This window comes from Pelodiscus sinensis, chromosome 28 (assembly GCF_049634645.1).
Source record: "Pelodiscus sinensis isolate JC-2024 chromosome 28, ASM4963464v1, whole genome shotgun sequence".
NCBI classification, from domain to species: Eukaryota; Metazoa; Chordata; order Testudines; family Trionychidae; genus Pelodiscus; species Pelodiscus sinensis.
In genome coordinates this window covers 6,699,891-6,715,381 of record NC_134738.1, presented here as the reverse complement: position 1 = coordinate 6,715,381, position 15,491 = coordinate 6,699,891, and positions in this window count along the sequence as shown.

The following is a 15,491-nucleotide window of genomic DNA, read 5'->3' as shown; positions in this document are numbered from 1 at the left end:
GCGGGGCTGGCCAAGAGAGATTGGGAGGAGAAGCATGGGAGAACTGGCTGCCCGGGAGGGGGTTGGAGGAAGTGGGGCTGGCCAGAGGCGCAGTCGGAGGAGTGGGGGGGGGGGAAGTGAATCGGTCTGCGGGGAGCAGGACTGACCCGGCCATATGTAGATCTCAGGGCACTGCCCCCCTTCCCCACTCCCTCCCCGCAAAGCACAAAGCACGAGTTAGTCCGGCCCGGGGATTCTATTGTCATCCCCCCCCCCCCCACACACACACACACCTCCTTCGAGTAGTTGCGAACTATCTGGCTGGTAGACACACTCATGCAGCCTGAGCACATTTACCAGCCAGGCAGTTCGAAACTACAAAGTGATACATCTAGTAATAATAAAACTTACCTAATGAAAAAATACCAGACATGTTATATATCTGGTATTTTCTCAGTTTGTTTTTTGTGTGTTTATATTTTTGGGCTGCAAAAAACAGTACTGAAAAAAAAGTAAAAAGTTTGGCAAACCCTGGTCTCACCAGCTTTCTGTCTGTCTTACAGTCCATTTATCCAATCCATATTCCTTAACTTATTGGCAAGAATATTGTGGGTGACCATATCAAAAGCTTTGCTAAAGCTGGCACTGGGGGTTTTGGGAGGACCAGAAACAACTTATTTGAATATTCATCATTTGATTAATGAATATGAAAATATGCAAATGACCATTACCGGTCCTCCAAAAGTTCGTGAATGGATTTACTGGTCCCCGTGTCAGAAAGTTTGGGAACCCCTGCATTAGTGCAATGTTATCATCTCTCTGCCTCCTTGTAGGTTCATGTCTCCTCCTTCATATTGACCTCAAGTTTTCCTGCTGAGGTTCTTGCACACTAAAAAGATGCATGAATAACAAGAAATCTATGTATTGTTTTGGTTCTGGGGTAAGCTCTGTATGGATCAGTAAATAAAATACACGATGACAGCAATCATCCTTTTATCTCTGCTGCTAGAGAGTAAGTGACATTACCAGCCCTTTTGTTCCATCTTCTCACTGAAGTTTCTTTTTCTGCATGTCAAATGGATTGAAGAGTTATAACAAAGCCCCAGAGCTAACAGTCTAAATCATCAAGAACGAGTGACGAGAAAATAACATCGTTACCTACTACACATGTGGGATTGCACACAAGTAACATTGTCAAATGGGGGGAAGGTATTTTTCCCTGATCTGCCATTGAAACACGCTGTGGGATAGCATGCAACTGATGCCAGCAATACTCAGAACAGACTAATGGAGTGAGGCACTGAACTCCCACCAAAATTAAATAGGAGTTAAGCACTTATCTCTCTCGGAATGCCTGGGAAAAATCCCATCTCTCAACGACAGACATTCATATAGCATTTGATTGTTTGGCATGTGTGATTTAAAAGTATATATCATATAAATATTGATTGTATTAATTTAATATTAATATATGTAATAATAATAATACTTTTTAATTTAGCATTTTTCATCAATGAATATCAAAGTGCTATAGAAGAGCATAATTAACATCAAAGTGCTATAGAAGAGCATTAAGTTACTTATCCCCATTTCACAGATGGGAACAATAAGGTCTAGAGTGGGAAACAGACTTGTCCCAAGCCACTGGCAGCTCTAGGAACAGAAGCCTCTTCACCCACATCTGAGGCCACTACTTTTTCTACCAGGCTACACTGACTAAGAGACAGATCCACTGTTAACCTGTTTTTGGATCCCTTTCCCCTGTTATGCCTTACATGAGACAAAAGTGGGATGGGGTGGGAGTGGGGTTGGCAATGAAAACCCAAAAGCTATTGATGCAAGTGAACAACTTCTGAGATAGTTTCCACGTAAATGAAAAAACTAATTTTCCATAAAAAGGAGGAAAATTTTGGCCAACTCTCTTATTTATATGCACATACACATTCATCAGACACAATACAAAAGCATGCTTATTTCTCTTAGGGCTCATCTAGACTACAGGGAATGGTCAAAAGAAGATATGCAAATTCCTGTGGAATTTGCATATCTTCTTTCGACTGTTCTGCGTAGTCTAGATACACCCTTAGTGCCTCACAGTATTGCTGGTATAAGCAATAAGGGTTTGGGGTTTTTTTCAGCTTTTGTAAACTTCTCCCTTTGAAAACTGTTATGGGAACACTCAGAGGAGTCTCTCAAGAGGCATACTTGGTTCCTTTCAGAACTCACATTTCACTTTGAACAATAATTTAGAATATCTATCAAAACCTACACACATTTGCTGAACTGGGAAAAGAGTTATTCCTGGGACTCACTACAGTATATTACTTCAAAGATGGCAGAACTTGCTTCAGTTTTCTTGTTTTGGGGTCAAGGTATCACAAGTTCAGACTATAATGACAACTAACAAGGAGCCACCCATGATGTTATCAGTATGTATCAGCTGCCATCCAATCAACTACATAACATTTATTACTACTGCTTTTGATAAGCTCCAAGAGACCATAGCTAAGATCAATCCCTGTCCCATGGAATTTACAATCTAAAAACAGGAAGCAGATGAAGGAAAACTTACCACTACATATGCCTATTCCAGGGCTGGCTCTTCAGCTTTTGTGGGGGGAAAATCCCTTGCATGCAGGAGGCATATGAGATGATAGCAACAGAAGCCTACAAACTGAGCCTGGTTTTGGAATATCCTGCAAAATGGAGACTTAGATCATTTTTGCACATCAGTTCATTCGGGCTCAGTTCTAAGAGAACTTTGGTCAGTTTTAAGTCTATCTTAGACTGGCTTATGGGTACGCCTGGTACAAAAGCCATGGTAGGAACCTGTTTTCTCTGGTTTCTACACACACAGGTGAAGCGCAGAACAAAATATTCTCACAAATCTTTGGTGAGATGAAACCACCTAGTTGTGCAAGGCTTTACTTTTTATAGTCTCTTTCAAATTTAATATCTTTCCTTGTCTTCCCTGCATGGTGGACTGACACTGTGGCAATCGATTCACTGGTGGTTGATATATAGTGTCTGCGTAGACACAATAAATTGACCTCCAGATTCGCTCCCATCAATGCTAGTATTTCACCGGGCTGAGAATAATAGCTGGAGTCAATGGGAGAGCAGCCCCTTGCAGACCTTGCTGCATGGACAAGACCACAGTAAGTACGTTGACTTCAGTTCTGCTATTTGTGTAGCTGAAATTGCATAGGCTAGATCAATCGGGGATGAAGCGTAGACCGTAGTGGGCCTTAGTTGCTAAACTAAAAACCAGTCATTGTCAGAGAAACAATGACATTTGCTCTAGTGCAAAGAACTAGTCTAACCCTTGCTTTGAAGGCTTGGCTGGGACTAAGTGATTCCCAGGACTTGTATTGGCATGTTGCAAAGGGAAAAATTTCACCATCAGTAACTAAATCCCATTTTTCCTGAAGGGTCTTATAAAACAGCCTCTTAATACAGATTTTTTTTCAGTTCTGCAAAATATAGTGATATAATATTTCTTGTTAAAATTAATTTACAAGCAAACAAAAATATGAATTAAAAAAAGAACACAGAGCTATTGTGAGGATGAGTTCCTTCAGAAGCATAGTCGCACTAAAGCAGCATGAACAACTTCTCTAAAAGGGAGATCTAGACCATGAAAAATTGTCTGTGTATTTAGTACTTTCCTTTTGAACCCAGTAACCTTTCACTGAGGAAGCACATTGGGGTTCGTGTACCCTACAGCTAGGGCTATGTCTATACTACAAAGAAAAGTCAGAAAAAGATACGCAAATTGCGAACTTGAATATCTTTTTCCGCTTTTCGTCCAAAAGAGGCTTTTCTGACATTTGACCCATGTACACAGAGCCAAATGTCAGGAAAAAAATCCTCCTTCAGAACATCCCTTCTTCCTCATAGAACGAGGTTTTCAGGGATGCCAAAAAAATGCGTCTGCTTTTCCGAATTTTTTTTTTCGGAAAAGCAGACCCTTTCCTTGGGTGCGGCAGAGCTTTTCCAGGATACTTCTGGTATCCCGGAAAAGCTCTGCAGTCTAGACATAGCCTTGGAGGTGTAATTCCCAGTTTGGGAATGTGTGCAACTAGCTTGATGAAGCTGGTGTGCTAAAAAAGCAGCATGGACAATGGCAGAAACTTGCTGCCTGAGTAAGTACCTGGAGTCTTGAATGAACCTGCGCTCATGCTAGCAAATGAGCATCTAACCAGAACAGAGATCATGCCTCCTGCAGCCGTGCAGACATCTCCTCAGTTTACATTTCCCTTTGCTGGATTTTACTTTCTGCTTTGAAAATGTTCAGTTTCCTTCTGTCAGAAGAACATGCATTTGGTAAGCAAATTGCTCCTTGTTTTCTCAACTCAGACTGTAAAACCCCTGCTCGGGTCACTGAAAAGGATGCCCAAGTCTTTCTGTTTGCTCACAGAACTCAGACAACAGCTGCAAAATGTGCTGTGAGCTGGAAAAAATGGTTTCCAATACTGCATACCTTCTTTGTCCCTGATTATGTGAATGAGACAATCATTGAATCTGTGCCTATAAAGTGCACATCTAATCTAGGCATTACACCACTCGGTACAAGTCCTTTGTGTAGATGGGATATTGAATTCTTGTTTCATTGTTCCAAGTATCCCTGTTGTGGTCTCTTTTCCCTGCTTGTCCCTGGACACAACTCTGCCCATGGAGTATTTTGTGCTAGGGTCTCCTTGAAACCAGCGGGGGAAGATGCCAGCAGGGCATATTCTGCAAAGGCCCGTAGACTTTTACATTCATCCTCTCCCCACCTATTTTCTAAACAGCCCTCATCTGTTGACCTCATATTCAATGGGACTTTAGCAAGGCAGAAACATTATGCTGGTCTTCTACACAAGGATGAATTTCACCCTGAATCAGTCACTGGCTGTATTTTATTCACCAAGCTCAAGTAGTAGGTTTTGATTGGCTTTAAACCAGTGAGAGGAAGGACAGCCAGGAGGCTAGGACACCAACTGCCATGTAGAATACCCAGATAAAATTCCCTGGTCCAGCACAGCCCTTCAGTTCCCCATCTGGGAAATAGGGATGGTATGTAGTGCTGCTTCACAGGGGTGTGATGCAGATAGATCCATGAAGGGTTTTGAGAAGCTGAGAGATGAAGGTAATGGAGGGTATCACCAAGATCATACTTTAGTTAGCCAAGACAAGGAGAACACAACTGGAGATGTCCCTCCAAACATCTGAAATGCTAAGGGTTAAGTCATTCTAAAAATATATTGCCAGGAAGGGAGTGTGGCTGAACATAAAACAACTTTGTTCTTCGGGAAAAAAATGACATTTTTATTATTCCTCCTCCTTTTCATCCTCCATTTCTTATCCTTGTGCTCATTTCCATTGTACCTACTACTGGAAGTCAACAACATAACTCAAAGCTTTGTGAAGATATGTTTGTTCAGTAAACAAGTTAAATGTGTTTGTATAATTTTTACTGAAGTAAGATTTAGCCTTTGCTGAATGGCTACATGCTGTGCGTTTCTTTCTGCAGACCTATCCTAAAATAAACAGGCCACAAAAAGTTTCCAGCTATGAATCCTATTATGAAGAAGAGAGAAAGTAAAAGAGGGTGACTGAGCATCTTTCAAAGGATATGTAATACATTTCCATGACAACTGTACATGAACTGAATACAAGGATAAATGAAAAAACAACAGAATTATAATGCAAATGTTTCAGAATGAAACACTGCATAAAAATGTTAGAAGGATTGTATTGTTGATGTTAATGGAACTCCTTCCAGGATAAGAGATTGAGAAAGGTTGGGAGAATTTGAAAACCAGAGGTAAGAAAAAAAATCTAATACAATTATTTTCCCCAAGGCTGTGTCTATACTGGGCCACTTATTCTGGAAAATCAGCCGCTTTTCCGGAATAAGCTGCGAGCTGTCTATACTGGCCCTTGAATTTCCGGAAAAGCAACGATGCTCTACTGTAAAAAATCAGCCGCTATTCCGGAAAAGCTATGCTGCTCCCGCTCGGGCATAAGTCCTTATTCCTGAACACTGTTCCGGAAAAGGGCCAGTGTAGACAGCCCAGTAGTCTTTTCCGGAAAAAAGCCCCTATCACGAAAATGACGATCGGGGCTCTTTTCCGGAAAAGCGCGTCTACATTGGCCACAGATGCTTTTCCGGAAAAAGGGCTTTTCCGGAAAAGCAGCCTGCCAATGTAGACGCTCTTTTTCTGGAAATACTTATAATGAAAACTATTCTGTTTTAAGCATTTCCAGAAATTCATGCCAGTGTAGACACAGCCCGTTTGGCATTGGTCGAATACTGCTGCCAATGCTAACTGCTGCTGGAAATACCAGTATTAATTTTGGCTTCATGATGCCATGTCAATAAAATTACCTGCAGCGCAACCTCCACTTTGATCACAGTGTTCACTTTCAACATACTATGACAACAGCACTCACTGTGGCTTTTGTGATCCCAAACAGTACCAATCTGACAACCCAGAAGAGAAGGGGTACCAAAGGGGCACTTTGCACCAAGTTTCCTACTGGAGGAAGCTCCCAAATCCAGAGCTGCAGCACCATTCACTGAAACTTGGTCTTGTGGGCTGTAGCGAGTTGAGGGTCTGTAACATAAAATCAGCAGCCTGAAATCTAGTGAGCAAGACTTTGGCTCAGTGAAACTGCAGGCAAGAAAGAGGCTTGGCTAAAGAGAAATAGTACAAGCCTGGTCAAGTATAAAGAACGCCAAAAGGTACCAGGCCCAAGTACCAAGCACAGGCTGCAAGCACATTCCAGAGGGGTTGTAACAGGACGCCTCGCTGAGAAACATCTTGGTACCAACCGCCTCCCCACAAATAAAGTACATACCGACCTAGGTGCAGGACCGGGTCAAAGTTGACAGCATGATGGATAGTAAGTTGATAATAAGATGAACAGTAAGTAAACCTCCCTTCTGCAAGGTAAGGGGCGGGAACCAGGTAACAGAGGGTAGCAACCTGATAAGTCAGTGATGTTTCGCTTGTTTGTACCTGTGTATAAAAGTGCATCCCAAAGGGTGATCGCCAACTGACCATAGGGTGGCACTGGAAATCCAGGGCACTTAATGGGTGTTAGTCCATTGCCATGGCTTACAAAAGATGTAGTGGCACAGTGGCGAATCTATTTGCTGACAACTATTATTGTGTGCCATTTGGCAATAAACCTGCTCAGGTGATTTCAATCCTTATGTGATTTGTGGACTCTGGGGGCCTTCTTGGGAGTCTGTCATGTTGACTAATTGTGCATGGTTAACACATTAGACAGGGGAGCAAATGCATATGTAATCGCCACTAGGTGAATTTGAACCTGGGACCTCTGGAGCTTAGTATAGGAGCCTCTACCCTCTAAGCTAAAAACCAGCTGACTCCCAGCCCATGCTGTAGAGGTCTCTTCATCTTAGCTGTTGCTGTGGTCTAGGTGCCACTGCACGAGACAGTGAACCACACTAGGGCTGTGTCCAGACTCAGGGTTTTTTTCCGAAAAAGTAGCCTTTTTCCGAAAAAACTTCACCTGCGTCTAGACTGCAGCCGCGTTCTTTTGAAATTAAATCGAAAGAACGCGGCTTTTCTTTCGACGGTGGTAAACCTCATTTTACGAGGAAGAACGCCTTTTTTCGAAAGTGCTCTTTCGAAAAAAGGCGTTCTTGAATGCAAACAAGGGTTTTTCAAAAGAGAGCATCCAGACTGCCTTTCAAAAAAGCGGCTTGCTTTTTCGAAAGTTCCGCTTGCAGTCTAGACGCTCTTTTTCGAAAGAGGCTTTTTCAAAAGTATCTTTCGAAAATGCCTCTTTCGAAAGAGGCTTGCAGTCTAGACATAGCCTAGGTGTGTGGGTTACATGTGCATGCACGCAGCCGAAAGTTTATCATCATTGATGGACTAGAGGATCGTCAGGAACCCATCGGGATGAAGCCCGAACCCTGACTGCAAACACGGGCCACAGCGAAGCTGTGCTGCAACCCAGAGTGGGGAACCCCCTTTCCCCTGTAGCATCCTTGTTACAGTAATTAACTTGGAAAGATGATGGACCTCAGTTTCAGATTTTGCCCTCTGCCCCCGGACTCTTTGGGGTAGCAATTTATCATAGTGCAACTACAACTTTTTCGTTCTCTTTATCTGGTGCGGCAGACCCTGGGTGAGCTCACCACAGAGGTTCAGAAAAGTCACCTTTCCCACTGAGAAGTGTTGTACCCGTTGCTTGTCTGAGGTCTATAGAGCAACTCAGTCCCACCAGACTCTACCAGCCCAACAACATAGACCATCGGCCTCTCTGCTGGTTTTGGTCGCCAGTTCAGTTATTAACAAAAAAACCTTGTCCCACATCTCTCATGACTGCATGGCTTGGTGAGCAAGGAATGAGATAAACATGTATTCTAGCTTCCAATTGAAGAAAGTGACCAGGGAAAAGCCATCCAACTGGTGGTTTATAGCCATTTCTTGGGGAATTATGGGCGCTACCTATGGGATAATCAACAGTTCGATTTCTTCTCCCGCAGTTCTCCTGGGCTCGCTTAAGTCGTTCAGAAAGGTCTCTCTAAATCTTCCAGGAGACACTGTTTCAGGCAGCTGTGCTAGCAACGATGACATGGGTCTACAGAGATCAATGTGCATGTAACAATACAGCAACTTGTGGACCAATGCAAACTGAAACAACATCACTCAAGGTTGGTGCACTGCACCACAACTACTTAACAACAGAGTTATACAATGAGCCCAATTACCAGCAGTTAAATTCACAGGCGCGTCTTTTGATGCCCAGTGGAAAGCATACAAGCGTGATGCACATTGGAAAGCATAATCCCCACTGCACATACCAAATAAAGGAGTTCTAACTTAGCTGTTACCACCCCTTGGGTAGTAACGAAGAAGGTCAGGGATGCAAACCCATGGGTGTCCTTCATCCCTTGGCTGCCAGAGGCTGGAATGGGAAGATATGGGATAGTTCACTTAATAACTTCTCTGTTCTATCCACTGCCTCTGATGCATCTGGTACTGGAAGACAGATACTGATCTAGATGGACCATTGGTCTGATCATGTTATGTTCTTATGAAGATTACCTTCACTACGGGTACGTCTAAACTACATGCCTCTGTCGTCAGAGGCATGTAGATTTGTTGTTTTGGAAAAGACAAATGAAGCCGCAATTTAAATGATCGCGGCTTCATTTACATTTACATGGCTGCTGCGCTGAGCCAACAAACAGCTGATCAGCTATTTGTACGCTCAGTGCGCTAGTCTGGACGCTCCCCTGCCGACATCAAAGCCCTTTGTCGGCAGCCCCGGTAAACCTCATCCCACGAGGAATAACGGGGCTGCCGACAAAGGGCGTTGATGTCGGCAGGGGAGTGTCCAGACTAGCGCGCTGAGCGGACAAACAGCTGATCAGCTGTTTGTCGGCTCAGCGCGGCAGCCATGTAAATGTAAATGAAGCTGCGATCATTTAAATCGCGGCTTCATTTGCCTTTGCCTACGTGTCTAATCTACATGCCTCTGACGACAGAGGCATGTAGTCTAGACACAGCCTACATGTTGCACTTAGAGGCTGTTAGCTTAAGAGAATATCATTCCCACATCAGTACTGGGAGCATTTAACTTTCTAACAGCTAGTGCATACATATCACTTGCTTACAAACAATTGTTTGAAGTTTGTAATTTCTTCTCTTTTGTGGATTGATGTTTTCAAAGTTGTGCATGTTAATGCCTTACCGGGATGAATTGTGTCTTGGCATCGTCTTTGATACTGTCTTGGTGCATGTTACAAAGATAAGAAGAATTGTGGCTATTGGGAGACTGAATAAGTCCCCAGACACATTTTTCTTTTTGCCAACAACTGATGTCATTGAGGGGTAACATGGAGCATTATTAGTATTACAGCTTGTATTAATTTTGCTGGAGGAGATATTTCTTCTATTATTTCCACAGGACTATTGTCTAAAACAAGAGTGGACAACAGTGGGTATTTCACCAGAGTTAGCCCCGGTGGGCTGCCACTTACATACATATCTGCATTTCTGCAGGCCCCCTATTACAGAAAGGATGTGGACACTTTGGAGAGAGTCCAGCAGAGGCCAACAAAAATTACTAGAGGGCTGGCGCACATAATTTATGAGAAGAGACTGAGTCTATGTCTGCACGGCAGCACTATTTTGGGATACCTCTGGTATCCCAAAATAGCTATTTCGCATCTTTTGAGTGCACCCATTATTTCAGAATATAATGGGCTTGCTATTGCGATGTCCCTATAAACCTCATTCCAGGAGGAGTAAGGGATGTTTCAGAATAGTGATTTATTTTGAAATAAGTGCTGTGTAAACAGCTCCACATTCCGAAATAAGCTATTTTGAACCTGACTCAAAATAAGCCATGCAATTTGCATAGCTCAAATTGTGTAGCTTATTTCGAGCTGTGGGTGCAGTGTAAATGCAACCTGAGGGATCTGGGCTTATTTAATCTACAAAAGAGAAAAGTGAGGGGGGGATTTGATAGCAGCCTTCAACTACCTGAAGGGAGGTTCCAAAGAGGATGGAGAGAGGCTGTTCTCAGTGATGACAGATGACAGAACAAGGAGCAATGATCTCAAACTGCAGTGGGGAAGGTCTGGGTTGAATATTAGGAAAAACTGCTTCCCTAGGAGGGTGGGGAAGCACTGGGATGGGTTACCTAGGGAGGTGGTAGAATCTCCATCCCTAGAGGTTTTTAAGTCCTGGCTTGTCAAAGTCCTGGCTGGGATGATTGAGTTGGGGATGGTCCTGTTTTGGGCAGGGAGCTGGACTCAATGACTCCTGAGGTCCCTTCCAGCCCTAGGAGTCTATGATTCTATAGATACTAGTGATTGCAACTCCTGTTGGCTATGGATCACTGTTTCTGGCCAGTAGGAGCTGAGAGAAGCGGCACAGACCAAGACAGCACTTCCTGAAGCTCCTCTTGACCAGGGATGGCAATCCGCAGCCAACAGGAGCTGCGATCACCCACACCCGTGGAGGCACAGGTAAGTATAGCGGTGGTGGCCTGCCAGGAACTAAGACTGATGGACCAGATCTGGAGGATTGGCTGGTAGTTGCCCTTCCCTGGTCTAAACGCAAAGTAGCAGGTATCTTGATAAATAAAGACTAGATTCTTCTATGATTAGTCACAGTCAGTAGTGCATTACTTAGGGAGTCCTCATGCTCATTTGAACAGGACTACTTGAAGAGTACTAATCTGCTGCATGCTAGGGTGGAAGAAAGGACCCTTACATTTGTATGACCCAAGGAGCCAGGTAGTCAGAATTGTATGTTTTTATGTTGCCTAGCTTATTGGCAATGAGTTATACATTAAGGCTGCGTCTAGACTGGCATGATTTTCCGCAAGTGCTTTTAATGGAAAAGTTTTCTGTTAAAAGCATTTGCGGAACAGAGTGTCTAGATTGGCACAGACGCTTTTCCGCAAAAGCACTTTTTGTGGAAAAGCGTCCATGCCACTCTAGATGCGCTTTTGCGCAAAAAAGCCCCGATCGCCATTTTCGCAATCGGGGCTTTTTTTCAGAAAACAAATCTGAGCTGTCTACACTGGTCCTTTTGTGCAAAAGCTTTGCGCAAAAGGGACTTTTGCCTGAATGGGAGCAGCATAGTATTTTCGCAAGAAGCACTGATTTCTTACAGTAGGAAGTCAGTGCTTTTGCGGAAATTCAAGCGGCCAGTGTAGACAGCTGGCAAGTTTTTCCGGAAAAGCGACTGATTTTCTGGAAAAACTGGCCAGTCTAGACACAGCCTAATTATACTGAAGAACTTGTAGTGCCCTTTTCTATAAAGCTATGTTAATAATTAAAAAGCTAGTTGAAACATGAAACTCAATTCAATATGAAGGATTACAGATTCAGTGTGTCTGGCTATATTGCTAATCCTTGTTAACAGAGATGGTCCAACCCCCACACAACATTCAGAAAAAAAAGGCCTTTCAAAATATATTTTCCTCTTTTTCTGTCAAAATTTGACTATATGGGATTTTAATCAAAAATTTTAAAATTTAAAAACATCAACCAGTTCTAAATTTAATAACAACAAGGAGGGAAGAACCTTTAGTTCACGTATCAAGTTTAGAATATCCGAAGTATAAAGAACGACATTTCAATTCCCAATGGATCACCTCAGCCTTCTTAAAGTAGATAAATAATCGACTAATAAATGAATATGATTGTGTGTGACTCATGGAAAACAAACAATCTAAATCGCTCTGGTGCCCATTCAGTATTCTTAGAATCTGCCTGAAGCCTGGGCCTGGTGTAAGGCCAGAGGCCTGAACCAAAGTCAGCAAGAATTATACTCTGACACAGACAGGCCCTGTCAAAAGCAGATGTTTTCTGGCAAGTCAGTGTCCAGGACATGACCTCAGCACTAGTACTGCAGCATTGCTAAACACATACAACACACAAGTACATTCCCCAGGACAGTACAAAGACACCCCAACATAGCACACGATAAATAGTTTGACAAAAAGTGCCGATTAGTGATATTTTGTCTGAACCATCGGAGAGAAAGCACAGTGACTGGTGGTGCATAGGAATGCTTTAGCTGAAAGGACAAGGGGAAGTAACAAACATGCCATTAACATGCAAGATGTTACACAGAGTATGCATGCATGACTGGCTCAGTCTATAAAAGTTGGGGTTCCTCAGCTATCTCTTTGTGCAGCCTAGGTGGCAGTGAGACCTCTCACTGACAGAGCTGAATCCATTGTAACGAGCATGCATGTGTTAGCCTGACTGTAAACATCTGGCCTGGGGAAGTGAGGACCATGCTTCATTGCCAGTAAACCTGGCCTATGAACTTTCAGCCCTTATCTGATTCTGTGGGCCTTGGGGGCTCTCTTGGAGTCTATTATGCTAGCTGTCTGAGTATAGTGTACAGAGGGAGCATACACATACAGGCAAACAGTTATCATCACTGGACAGAGCAAGGTATCTGTCAGGACACGATACCAGTGACTTCTGACCAACGACACCAACCTCATGCCACAAGTTTCTCTTGAGTGGAGAGCAAGAAAAATTCTTCAGAGTCACTGATTCTATGAACTGAACCACGCCCATTGGAGTGCACGGAATGGCACCCACTCACTTCACTAGGCTTTGGACTATGCACCGAAAGGAACATTCCTTTTCAGTCCTTTCCAAGTCAGGCCTGAAACATGGCCCTCTGTGAGAGCCGTTCCATTTGTTTGTCACCATAAGCTAACGGCGGTTTTCACTAGCGTAAACCTCTCATTACTAGATACACTACAGAGTTTAAACATCTACATTTTATTGCTAGATTGACACTTCAATTAGTTCACCCCTTGATTTTGCGTAATTACAATAGTTTATCATTTGGTTGGTCTCACTAATTTGTAGTTTCACTACTATAAATTAAATTGATTTACGGGAATGTTTCTGTGTAGATAAATTGTAACTGGAGCTCTCCTTAGCCTGCTTGAGCATTAAAAATGTAAGAACATAAGAACGGACATACTGTCCAGCTAGGCCAGTACCCTGTCTACCAACAGTGGCCAATACCAGATACCCCAGAGAGGGGGAACACAACAGGTAATCCTCATGAGATCCTTCTCCTGTCACTCATTTCCAGACAAACAGACAAACAGCCATTTCTATCCATCCTGGCTAATAGCGATTGATTAATCGATCTAGCTCAGTGGTTCCCAGCCTGTGGTCCATGGACTCCTCTGGTCTACAACAGTACTGCAGGGGGTCCGTGGAAAGTTTAAAAATAAGGATTGGGCCCACTACAGGTCCATTATCCTCAGCCATGAAGACTGACGCAAAGAATTCATTTAACTTCTCTGTAATAACTTTATATTTGAGTGCTCCTTTAGCATCTCCGTCATCCCACTAGTTGCTTAGCCGGCTTACTGCTTCTGATGTACTTAAAAACCATTTTGCTATTACTTTTTGAGTTTTTGGCTAGCTGTTCCTCAAACTCCTTTTTGGCTTTTCTTAGTATATTTCTACACTTAAGTTGATGAAGTTTATGCTCCTTCCTATTTTCTGCTGTAGGATTTGATTTCCTCTTTTTAAAAGATGTCTTTTTATCTGTCACTGCTTCTTTTACTTGGTTACTAAGCCATGGTGGCACTTTTTGGGTTCTCTTACTGTGTTTTTTATTTTGGGGCATTCACTGTATTGTGCATCCCCATCACACCCCAGAAGTTTTGTTGTTTGTTTCTTTGCCATCCTGGGTGATAAAGAGAGAATGCATTGGTGTGAACAGAGTACTGGCATTCCAGAGACTAGAAGTTCTTTCCTGGGCACTTTGGATAGATTCAATTTTAAAGCAAGTAACACTTATTAAAAAAGAGTGATTATTTTTGTGTGGAAAATGGTTAGAAAAGGACAGTGTGTGTGGGCGGGAGGGAGGGGGATGTCAAGATTCCTGTGTTTTATTCTCATCTCTCTCAATGACTCAGGGTGATATCTTGGTCAATTTGCTTAATCTCTCTGTATCTCAATTAACTCAAGTAGAAAATAATTAAATCAGTTTGATAATTATACAGCAGTTTTCATCATGGGATGGCAAACTGACTCATAACTGATTATTAATAATAGTTCCAAACACCAGCGTTCCCAGCAGTGTTACTAGTCTCTTCAAGCCCATCACTGTAAAATGGACACACACCATGCTGCGTTGAAAATGTTATCTTGTATAGCATTTATAACAAGTAACAACTTAAAAGCAGAAGTCACAGATGCTTCAAAGCCTGATTTTCTTTGTCTCGCTCCTTGTGTAATTATTGTAACTGTGTGCAAAGGATGTAAACCATTACTAGATCAAAATGTCAATTTTCTTTGCACCAATGAAGATTTCTAGATAAGATCCAGATCATCCCAGAATCAGGACCCCAGATATGGTACTGTATAACCATCCCCTCAGTGTATCAGTAGTGTAAAGTATGCTTATTCTGAAAGGTTGTGAAAACATTTCTAATCAGATTAGGTTTTGCAAAACTAGACTTGGCTGAAAACCAGAATTTTCTATCCTGCTGATAAGTAAGGTTTTGGGGGAAAATGTATCCTAAATCAGGAGAAAAAGTGAAATGTTGTAATGTTTTCATGGGACAAAAATTCCAAAAATCAAAACTAGCTTTATGCAAAATCACTTGGCTGGTAACTGAAATATAATGACCTGACACTTACCTAGATCATGGCTTTCTTGATAGCCTTAAAAAAAGAGACAGTGCGCAGCTCCACCATCCCACAAACAACACAGGGACAGAACCATGCTGCACAATTACTTCCCTGCAAGGGAATAGCCGTCTGCGTACTGACCCACACCATCTGTCAATTGTTTCTCATCCTGTCTACTCCACTGGCCACGACCATGTTCTCTACCCCCCTCCTCCACCCCTGCATCCATTCCAAACTCTCTTTCGTAGGGAGGAGAAAGGTGTAGTGGCTACCACATGCCCAGAGCCAAGGCATGGTGAAACCACAGGTGAATTACTAGCATATGAAAAAGATAAGTGGTAGTTTC